Consider the following 12,633-nt stretch of genomic DNA (forward strand, 5'->3'; position numbering starts at 1 on the left):
GTCATCATAGAGATTCCTCCTTTGATATTCAATATTACTAGAGTGTGGTCTTTGAGGTGCCATTATGAAAACCTAAAGTTCTTGATTTAAATTCTGCAAGGAACTAAGGTTTTTTGAAAATCTTGCAGTTACTACAATATAACTAGGATTTTAAAATTCTATTTGCTGATTGATCATCTGACTTCCTGACCCATTTCTTGGTATGATCTTGTCGAATTTCATTGATCTTTTCTTTCCCTTTATCATTTGATCCATCACTGCTAACCGGTGGATTTTTTCTTCTACAAAACTTAGCTATGTGTCTAATCTCGTTGCATGCATAACATGTAATATTGTTCTTTTGAACTACTCTGCTATAACCGGTATAGTTGCTTGCCCTGCACTAATTAGCCATATGTCCAAATTTTGCACATGCATGACATTTACATTCATTCTACAATCTTTTGTCTTATGACCATACTTATTGCATTTGGAACATTGACCGAGAGTAGAATTATAGTTTTGATTTTCTCTATTTCTACATTGCCTATCCATACGACCAAATTTATTACAAACAAAGCATCTACCATTGAAATTGTAAGCATTGAGCTGCCTTATCAGTGTCCTCTAGTTCTGGTTTTTCTAATCTTCATTTGTAGTACTAGAGCTTTGACCTTGTTCAAATCCAAGTCCACTGGAATCTCCATTCTGTCTTTGGCTTTCCAGTAGTTCATTAAGTTGTGCTGAACTAAATTTGAATTTGTCCTTGTAATCATTTGTGATAGTCAGATCATCTCTTAGGATTATCATCTATCTTTCAAGTTCTTGTTCATTGCTTTGGGATTGTACTAATTATGTTCTCAGTTGACGCATCATTTTCATGAGCCAACCAGATGCATTCTTCAGATCTATCTTTCAGAGATCTCCCAAGTTTTTCTTCATTCATCTTCTAGTCTTCAATATCCTTTAACATCCTCATAGTTAGGGATTGCATTTAATTCCTCATGACAACATTCTCTTGACTTAGCTTCTGATATTTTTCATTAAGGGCATCTTTCTCTTCATTATGTTGATTTTGCAGAAGTTCCTTCCTCCTAGCTTGAACAGATGACAACCTCTCTTCTAGGATAAGAATGAACTCCTTTGCAAAATTTAATTCATCTTGTAACTTAAAGTTCTTCATCCTTTTAGCATCATAATCTTCAAGTGCTACCTCAAGTTGCTTCTCCATACTCATTTCCATGGGATTTAGATTCAGGATCTCCCTCAAGTTGTTAGGCTTCCTCTGAGGCACAAGGCTCTGATACCAATTGTTGGAATCCAAAAAAACTGAGAGGGGGGGAGGGTGATTCAGTGTTCTACCAGAATGTTCAATTTTAACCTTATTATAACATGCATTCACCAACCGATAAACTAGTACATATTGTTGGCATTTGCATGAAGATTATATTAATGATATGTTATGTTGTCACTGATGTCAATAAATCGGTAATGATATTGTTGATATTATTGTAATATTGTTACTGTAACAGGTAGGAAGAATTTGTGGAGTGAACCGGTAACTAGTGTAAACCTTATCTATTGATGTAACCGGTAAACCATACTTGTTATTTCTAATAAACCCTAACCGATTAAGTTTGGTGAATTGGTTATATTGGTTTATGATCTGATGATGAGCGGTAATGGTAATGACACACATGATTATTGTATGAAGACAATTCCAAGAGATTTTGGCAAGTTGTTGTAATGGTTTTTGTCTAGGGAATAAGCAAATGTATTGCATCTAATGCAAAGCGCGTGATGAGTTACTAAGTTCAATGAAGCGGTGATCAAGGAGCGATCAAGGTTTTGTTGATTGATGTCCAAAGATTGCTATGTAATCCAACGGTCATACTTGAACCAAATTTATTTGTAACCTCGATGAGAATTAGGTTTTTGTTGTGTTATCGACCTGATTGATTTGTTTATAAGGTTGATGAAGTTGTTTAGTTTTAGAGAGTTGGCAAAGAGATAGACATAGTTCAATTGAGTGTGTGGTTGCCGAACCAGATGATGTATCTGCAGTTTGAGTAAAGGCAGATAGGAGCATGAAATGGATCTAATCAAGCAAGTGTAGTGTTATTCAGACAGATCAGCAAACTGCTGTTGTTTTCTAACAATTACAACATAATTGAAATCCCCTAACCGGGTAAGCTCTAACAAGGTGGTCCATTAGATTGGATTTTCAAATCCTCTACCAAGGTTACTCCTTACAGGGTATTGCTTCTAACAAGCCATTTGTAGTCAATCCCTTAACCGGGTGATTCCTAATAGGATCCGTTCTTAATAGAACTTTTTGTAAAGCTTTAACAGGCTAGGCTCCTAATAGGGCAAACTTCAGAAGAGTTCAGATAGTTATCTTGTGAGTCTCATCTCACCGTGGTTTTTACCTATTTTGGTTTCCACGTCAAAAATATTTTTGTCAAGTGGTGAATGTTTTTGTGGTTATGTTTTCATGGTTGATTTACTTAACTACTTAACTATTTTTGATAAGTCATGATAACCAGAAGCATTGAGAAATGAAGAAGTTGTTTACTGTTAATTTATTGTAACAAACAACCGGTTTATCTTATGAGTTTTTATCTTGACAGAGTTATTATTATAAGTTTACTTTGAGAGATTGATTGGTGAAGTTTGAATCAGTTTTTCTATGTATTGATTCATCCCCCCCCTCTCAGTAGTTGACCGGATACTTATTTTTTCATATTACCATCAATTGGTATCAGAGCATTTTAGGTCCTCTAAGATCTAATCCTAATAGCTTGAGGTAAAGATCTGCTGATCATGATGAAGAAGGAAGGTCTGAAGTTTAATAGAGAGAACTACAGGATATGGAGTGACAAAATGAAAAGTTATATCAAGAGTCTGGGAAGTCTGTATTGGGAACATGTCAATACTAGGTAGGTTGCACGTACTGGGATGTTAACTGATGATCAGAAGAAAGAGAAACAAGAAAATCAGCAAGCATTGGAGGCTATTATCATTTCTTTGTCTGATGCAGAGTATGTAGATGTTCATGGTCTTGAAACTGTATATGAGGTATGAAAAAAACTTGAAGAGATTTATAGCGGTGATGAATATGTTAAGATTGATAAAGAAGAGAGTCTGAGAGGAAAATTTGATGACATGTGGATGGCTGAAGGTGAGAATATCCAACAGTATGGTCAAAGGATAAAAGAGATAGTTGGTGAAATTAAGAGTGCAGGAGGTAAAGTGGAAGATTCCACAGTGATTAGTAAGGTACTGAGAACCCTACTACCGGTCTATGCTATTCGAGTTGTAGCTATTGAGGAGTTGAAGTCCATTGACAAAACTAAGGTAACTCTTGACTTCATCATTGGCAAGCTTACTGCTTTTGAATTAAATGGTTATGATGGTAGTGTACAAAAATTTGAGTCTGCATTTAGAGCTTCTATTTATAACCCATCTATGAAGAAAAGTAGAGATGCCAGTCACAGTTATGAATCCAGATCCAGCAAAGAAGTTGATGATGAAGACAATTTAGTTGAGATTGAAGAATTGTTGGCCAAGCAGTTGCCTAGAGGTATAGGTAAATATAGAGGCAAATTATCTTTGAAATATTTTGCATGCAACAAGATTGGACACATTGCTGCTAATTATCCTAATGGTGATAATGAGCACAAATGAGAGAAATTCAAGAAGTACAAGGGTAAAGGCAAAAGAGATTGTCTTATTGTTGTTGATGGTGGTATCACTGATGAGGAATATGATGGTGATGCTAATTAAGACATTGTGTTTGTAGCCATTAAAGAAGAAATGTCAAACCAGAAGGCATTAGTATCCAAGATGGATAACTCTAATGATTGGATCATTGATAGTGGTTGTTCACATCACATGACCCGTGATCAGAGAAAATTTCCTTCTCTGAAGGAATTTGATGGTGGAGTTGTAAGATTTGGTAATGACTCACCTTGCATGGTTAAAGGTAAGGGAACTATTTCTCTTAATGGAAATAGTAGTGTAGTTGATGTCTACTAGGTTGAAGGTTTAAAGCATAATCTTTTGAGTGTGGCATAACTCAATGACAGAGGATACCCATTGGAATTTTAAAATGGTATGTGCAAAATCTATGACAATAAAGGTGAATTTATTGCAACTATGACGCAAACTAAAGGTAACTTGTTTCATCTTAATCCTAAAGTCAACAACTGTTTAATTGCAAAGATAGATGATAGTTGGCTTTGGCATAGGAGATTTTGTCATATAAACTTTGATAACATTGTTAAAGTGAGTAAGTCCAAGATAGTGAGAGGTTTGCCTTAGTTAGACAAACCAGTTAATGCTCTATGCAAAGAATGTCAGTTGGGAAAGATGACATCCTCAACTTTCAAGAGCAAATCTTTTTCAGTGGAATAATTGTTAGATTTGGTTTATACAGATCTTTGTGGACCAATAAGAACAAAAAAGTATTCAAGGTGACATATATTTTATGATCTTCACTAATGATTTCTCAAGGATGATGTGGGTCACATTCTTGATGGATAAGAATGAATCTTTTGGTAAGCTCAAGGCATTTAGGGCCTTAGCTGAGAAAGAGAGCGGTAAGAAGATAAAGTGTCTGAGGATAGATCAAGATGGTGAATTTACTTATGAGGAATTCACTAGGTATTGTGAAGAAAATGGTATCAAGTGGTAGCTTTCTGCATTGAGGACACCACAACAGAATGGTATCATAGAGAGAAACAACCGATTGGTTGTTGAAGCTGCTAGGATGATGTTGATACAAGGAGGTGTAGCAAAAAATTTCTAGAGAGAAGTTGTCAGCACAACTATCTACACTATGAACCAGATTCTCGTAAAGAGAGGTAAGGACAAGACTCCTTATGAATATCGGTATGGTAGATTACTTGATGTTAGTTATTTTAGAATATTTGGAAGCAAATGTATTAAGAGAGGTGATTATATTGACAAATTTGAGGCTAAAACTGATGAAGGTATATTTCTTGGCTATTCCACCAAGAGTAAGACCTACAAGTGTTTTAACAACTGGACATAGAGAATTGTTGAGAGTGTTGATGTTTGAGTGGATGAAATTCCTAAAGTCTTAGAGGAAACCAGTTCAGAGAAAAAGGACAAAGATCCTTGCATTTTGTTTTTAGAACTAGAAACTATGAAATCTGAAACCGACAAAGAAAATATTGATGTACCAGTCCAACCGGAACAGATAAATTTAGAAGAAGATGATGATAATGAAGAAGTTGAACCTGACGATAATGATCATGTTATTCCAAGATATGTGAGACTGAATCACAATCCTGAACATATTATTGGGGATAAGGATGCTAGAGTACTAACCAAAAGAAGAATCAGAGAGAACTCTTGCATGATCTCCACTATTGAACCAAGAACTGCTAAGGAGGCATTTGGTGATGATCATTGGGTTAAAGATATGGAGGAGGAATTAGATCAAATTGATAATAATAACACATGGACCTTGGTACCCCGACCGGTAAATAAAAATGTGATAGGAGCTAAGTGTGTTATCAGGAACAAGTTGAATGAAGATGGTGTTGTAGTTTGCAACAAACCTAGGTTGGTTTGCAAAGGTTATGCACAAGAGGAAGGAGAAGACTATGGTGAGAATTTTGCACCAGTGGCAAGACTGGAAGGTGTCAAAACTTAATTGCATTTGCAACACACAAGAAATTCAAGGTATACCAAATGGATGTTAAATCAACATTTTTGAATGGGATACTTGAAGAAGTATACATTCAACAACTAGATGGTTATGCTCTGACTGATAAAAAAGACATGGTATGCAGATTGCATAAAAATTTATATGGATTAAAGAAGGCTTCTAGAGCATGGTATGAAAGGCTTCATACACATCTGATGAAGATAGGCTTTCTGAGAACTAGTGATAATAGTAACATATATCTCAAATCTGAAGGAAATAAAATACTAGTCAGCGAAGTATTTGTTGATGATTTCATATTTGGAGGTAATGATGACATGAGCAATAGTTTTGCAGATGAAATGAAAAATGAGTTTGAAATGTCTTTAGTGGGGGAAATCAAAAATTTCATAGGCTTGCAAATACAACAAATGAAGAATGGTATTTTCATCACACAGTCTACGTATATGAAAGAGGTCTTCAAGAAATTTGGCATGAGTGACTGTAAACCAGTTGGGACACCTATGGTTACAGGTTGTAAGTTGTCTAAGGAAGATGAGTCCAAATCTGTTGATGAGAAGGAATACAAGTCAATGATTGGAAAATTGCACTATGTTGTTTACAACAGACTGGACATAGCTCATAAAGTTGTCATAGTTGCTAGATTCAAAAAGAATCTTAAGGAAACACATCTAATAGCAACCAAAAGAATTTTTAGATACTTGAAAGGTACAGTTGATTATGGGTTATGGTATCCATATGGAGGAAATTTTGACTTGAAAGTGTACACAGATGCAAATTAGGCAAAAAATTTTGATGATCGGAAAAGAACAACTGATGGAGCATTTTTTCTTAGAGGTAGACTTGTTTCATGGAGTAGTAAGGAGCAGAGTTGTACTTCACAATCTACTACTGAAGCTGATTATGTTGCAGCTTACATGAATTGCACATAGGCTATATGGATGAGGCACATTTTGGAAGGTTTTAAGATGAAGATTTCAGAACCTATAAAGATTTTATGTGATAATACAAGTGCCATAAATATTTCCAAGAACCCTGTTTTGCACGCACGAACCAAGCATATTGAATTGAAGTATCATTTCTTGAGGGAAAAATTTCAGAGTACAGATGTGATCTTAGAGAATGTTTCTACCAAGGAGCAACTTGCAGATATTTTTACTAAACCTCTGCCTAAGACTACTTTTGAATATCTTAGAAGTCAATTAGGGGTTGTCCCTCTTCATGAAGTCAGCTAAGTATGATTTAGATTACATCAATCCCGGAGCTACTTGCAGAATTTAATAGAAGGATTGGTGTAGAAGTGGATGTATTCCACAGGGGGAGCATCAAGTTGCAGAATGTTGATGATGCATAGTGAAATTTGGAATTACATGTTTTACTTTCAATTTGGCATTTCTGTCAAAGGGGGAGAAGAATTATGTGATTATGGGAAGGAGAACTAGTGACAAACTGAAGACATAGAGAGCATGGTGAATACTTGGTAATGTAAACTAGGATTCCTATTCACAATCACACAACAATCAATGGTATTGATATTTGTATTGCCATCAATGCCAAAGGTGGAGATTGTTGGCATTTTCATGAAGATTGCATTAATGATATGTTATGTTGTCATTGATGTCAATAAACTGGTAATGATATTGTTGATATTGTTGTAATATTGTTACTGTAACTGGTAGGAAAAATTTGTGGAGTGAACTAGTAACCAGTGTAAACCTTATGTATTGATGTAATCGTTAAACGCTACCTATTATTTTTGATAAACCCTAACCGATTAAATTTTGGTGAATTGGTTATATTGGTTTATAATTTGATGATGAGTGGTAATGGTAATGACACACATGATTATTGTATGAAGGCAATTCCAAGATATTTTGGTGAGTTGTTGTAATAGTTTTTGTCTAGGGAATGAGAAAATGTATTGCATCTAATGCAAAGTGCATGATGAGTTACCAAGTTCAATGAAGTGGTGATCAAGGAGCGATCAAGGTTTTCTTGATTGATGTCCAGAGATTGCCATGTAATCCAATGGTCATACTTGAACCTAATTTGTTTGTAATCTCGATGAGAATTAGGTTTTTATTGTGTTACCGACTTGATTGATTTGTTTATAAGGTTGATGAAGTTGTTTAGTTTTAGAGAGTTGGCAAAGAGATAGACACAGTTCAATTGAGTATGTGGTTGCCAAACCGGATGATGTATCTGCAGTTTGAGTAGAGATAGATAGGAGCATGAAATAGATATGATCAAGCAAGTGTAGTGCTATTCAGATAGATCAGCAAACTCCTATTGTTTTCTAACAATTACAACAGAATTGAAATCCCCTAACCGGGTAAGCTCTAACAAGCTTGGTGTTATTCAAATCCTCTAACAAGGTGGTCCATTAGATTGGATTTTCAAATCCTCTACCGAGGTCACTTCTTACAGGGTATTGCTTCTAACAAGTCATTTGTTGTCAATCCCTTAACCGAGTGATTCCTAACAGGATCAGTTCTTAACATGACGTTTTGTAAAACTTTAACATGCTAGGCTCCCAACAGGGTGAACTTCAGAAGAGTTCAGATAGTTATCTTGTGAGTCTCATCTCAGTGTGGTTTTTACCTATTTTGGTTTCCACATCAAAAATATTTTTGTCAAGTGGTGAATGTTTTTGTGGTTATGTTTTCATGGTTGATTTACTTAACTACTTAACTATTTTTGATAAGTCATGATAATCGGAAGCATTGAGAAATGAAGAAGTTGTTTACTATTAATTTGTTGTAACAGACAACTAGTTTATCTTATGAGTTTTTCTCTTGACAGAGTTATTATTTTAAGTTTACTTTGAGAGATTGATTGGTGAAGTTTGAATTAGTTTTTCTATCTACTGATTCACCCCCCCCCCTCTCAGTAGTTGACTAGATATTTATTCTTTCATCATACCATCACATATATAATTGAAAGAAGTAAAGAAATCAATGAACCAATCACACAAATGAACACCATAACACAAAGAGTTTGTATGTGGAAAACCTCAAAGAGGAAAAACCATAGTGGGATTTGTGACCCACAATATCAATCCACTGGCCATATGAATAGATATTACATAATGTGAGGGCCTGCACATGCAGGAAGGCTTACCACCTAGAGCACACTGCTCAACACAAAGGAGTTTCACTGACTATAGTCACTTTGAATAAGGAAACATACAACTGAACTCATTTAATGCATCTTCTATGCCTGATTGAGTTCTGGTTCAAGCTCTCACTGTTATGGTTCTGAAACCCTAAATCCTTACCAGAATAACCTTCACTCTATGAGCTCATCCAAAATCATCTACAAATCATTACAAAATATTGATCATCTCTTACACAAATGACCTCATATACATGATCTTTGCATTACTGATCTAATCATCATCATCATCATCATCATCATCATCATCATCATCATCATCATCATCATCATCATCATCATCATCATCATCATCACCACCACCACCACCACCACCACCACCACCACCACCACCACCACCACCACCACCACCACCACCACCATCATCATCATCATCACCATCATCATATATCAAAATGATCTAATAACTGACCTATATACCCTTACAATCTTTCATGATTTATGTCGGCTTACATAGATAATACAAAAATGAGTCTACATGTCGGCTCATTACATATATACATAAACAACAAAATGAATTGCTGATTGTCTGATCTCCCAATGATGTTGACCTCCTATACTAGTAGTCATAGAATCTTTCCTATCGGTTAAGATACCTGCCGGTGTTGGTGAAGTACCAAACCAAAGAATGAAGCCGAAACATGTTGCCATCAATGACAACATATGAAACCAATCAAATGAGTGTCAATTGCCAACACATAGATCTATCATAGAAGCATCATTCTCAATATTGTACTCATAATGTGAGACAATTTTTTTGACTAGGTCAGAGAATGACTTGATTGAAGCATGGGGCAAGGCCAAGAACCAAGCAAGGGCCGATCCACTAAGACTCTTAGGGAAAAGTCTTCGTAAGTAGAAATCATTGTAGGAGACTTCTTGATAGGCAATATAGAATTCTCACACATGTTCCCTAGGGTCACCTTTGCCTTTGTACTTGTCAAATTTAGGCACTTCAAAACTGGAAGGGTATGGAGCCATTGAGATGGAAGGATCATAAAGACAAGGATAAATTTTCTCAAAGGTATATGATTTTTTGTGGGTCCCATCCTTTAGGTTCTTAATAAGATCCTTCATGTCCTAAATTTCGTTCATGAGGTTGGGCGGTTCATTTTGAACATTAGGAATTTGTTGACCTAAGTTAAGCCCTAGGATATGTGTGGGAACTACTGGTATGCCAACTCCAATGTATTTGTAAGAAGAGGCATGAATTTGGGAAGTGATCAGAAGGCGTGAGGCTCCAATGGCACTGATGGGTGACAAGCTAGTAGTAATATAATTGGAAAATTTTTGAAGGGGTACAGATGACCTAGATGGTTGAGAATTAATGAGATTGGAAGTGCTAGCAAGTGCAAAGGTGGTAGGTTGTGGATTGAGAATGGTATTGGGGAGAGGTCGATTAGTAAAGTTGCCTTCCATAGGAGTGTCAAGGATGAACCGGTCAAAATCAAGAGGTAATCAAGCCCCTTTTTTGACAAGCTCTTTTAAGAAAGTTCTAGGAGCCATTTTGATGAGCTTGTTGATAATTTCCTGGTTGTATAGATCATCCACAAAGGTCTTCAAGCATGGAGAATATTTGAGTTGATCAACATATTCTTCCTCTACTTGGGCATCATGATCAACATAGAGGTTAGGGTTGGGTAACTCGTTGCACATCTTTTGGTTTTGAGTGTGAGTCAATACCATGCACATGTAACCTCAAGATAACGAGAATGGGATAGGAAGGTGAATTGAGATTTGATGGATAGAATTGATTAATAAATAGATGAGGTGATGCAAAATGAGAGTGAGGACAAGGACTTAGAAACTTTAGATTGGCTTGAAATTATTGGACCTAATTAGATTTGGAGATTGGTCCTTAGGTTAGGATAGGATTGATTTGGATTGGGATGACACCTTAGTCTTTAGATTAGGATTAAGTGGGGTGTAGGTATTGATGATACAAGCCACAAAGCAAGGTAACAACCAAGCTAGGCTAAATTCAGATATTTGGATTAAGATTTGATTTGATTAAGTATTCTCCTACTTGGGATAGGCTAAATTCCCTAGCAAAATTAGATAAAAGATTAGGGTTTAGATCAATCCAAATGATGAGGATTAATTGAGTAAGGTACTTGAGATAGATAGTTTCTCAAGAACCACACTAATTAGAGATCAACAAATGATAAAAATCTAAATCAAACTTTGCAAAGTGTTGACCTTGGATGAGGATTGACGATTGATGATTGAAAATTTGATTAAAGGATTGACTAGGTTAATATGATAATTCCTTAAAGATGAAAGGAAAATGATTATGGAATAAAAGATATATGATGAGAGAAAGAGAAGGGTGGAGGTTACCTAAAGTGGGCGAGACACTTAGTATGTGATCTCTAGTTAAGGAAGGAGAGATAATGAAATGTGGCCACTTCTATTGATTAATTGGGATAATGTTTACCTTTGGTTGAAAGCATGGCTTCTCAATGGTTCTTGGTCAAATTCGTTGTTAAAACCATTAAAATAATCATGGAAATGATGCAAAAAGGTTCAGTGCTTCAACAAGAGATTTTGATTTTTGTATAAGAAGCTTCAACGCTTTAGGATTTGATTGAGACTAGGTTTATTTTTATTGACTTGATGATAGATCAACTTTTTGGGATGTTTGAGGGACCTTTGGTTATGGTGCATGGATGAAAATTGACTAGAAATTTAGTTCAAGTGGAGACGACAGAATAGAGGTGGAGATGACAAACCTGAGGTGCAGAAAGTGATCCTTAGAAAAACACAGATGGTAAAATAGAGGCAGAGATGGAAATTATCAAGTGCAGATGGATAAATGTAGTTAGACAGTAGTGGCAAAGAAAAATTTGATGGATTTAGGTCATTTTTTGGTCAAACTTGGAAATGCTAGACTTGTTTGTCTTGGAAAGGGATGTCAAGCATGAATACAAATTGTCCAAATAGACAATTGAGACAAGCATGAGATGGAGGGCCTGGATTAGCTCAATTTTATAAAATTCACTAGTATGCACAATTGAAAAATATGCGAAAGCATGCAGTGGCTAGGAAAGAAAGAGGATTCTACTTGTTGAGTCCCCACTTGGATTTCTCCATATACACAGACAAAGTGGATAGAAAGAGATTCGGTAGCACTCTCTCCCCCTTGCATGTCACACATTTCTCGAGCATACCAAAATATCATACCCTAAAGATCTCAATAACTTGGGGACATTTATCTCGATAGTGAACAATACAATGTGGGGTAGCTTTGAAGGTCCAACCTTCTGTACCGACAAGCAAATGGTATTTTGGCCTCTACAACAAAAGGTGTTTAGTCAACCTTCAGAAAAATACCAATGGCTATACATGTGGTGGTTCACTTAATTAAGAGGCTTCCTAGCTCTTAGAACAAGGCTTTAGTGCATCACAAGGATACTAGAGGAGACATCTATCAGTATAACACATTGGCACCAAAAAAGTACCACTTAGGTCATTCCCTCTCACCCGCCTATTGCATCGAAAGGAAAGACCTCTAAGGGTTCTAAACTATGACAAAAAAAATGGATAGGTCTATTTTTTATCACCCAATCTTTTGCAAGTGGAGAGAATATACCTACTATCCCACTCATACACTACAAACAAATTATTTTCTAATTACTAATGCATAAAGGAAATCCTAATTTACACCTAGTAATAATAATAGGTCTTCGACACTCGAACGTGCAAAATAAATTAATGGTTTATAGATTTTTAGTCTTCAACGGGTGGGGAAAGTTGCAAAACCACAAAATAATTAACGAAAAATT

Source organism: Cryptomeria japonica, chromosome 10 (assembly GCF_030272615.1).
Source record: "Cryptomeria japonica chromosome 10, Sugi_1.0, whole genome shotgun sequence".
Lineage (NCBI taxonomy): Eukaryota > Viridiplantae > Streptophyta > Pinopsida > Cupressales > Cupressaceae > Cryptomeria > Cryptomeria japonica.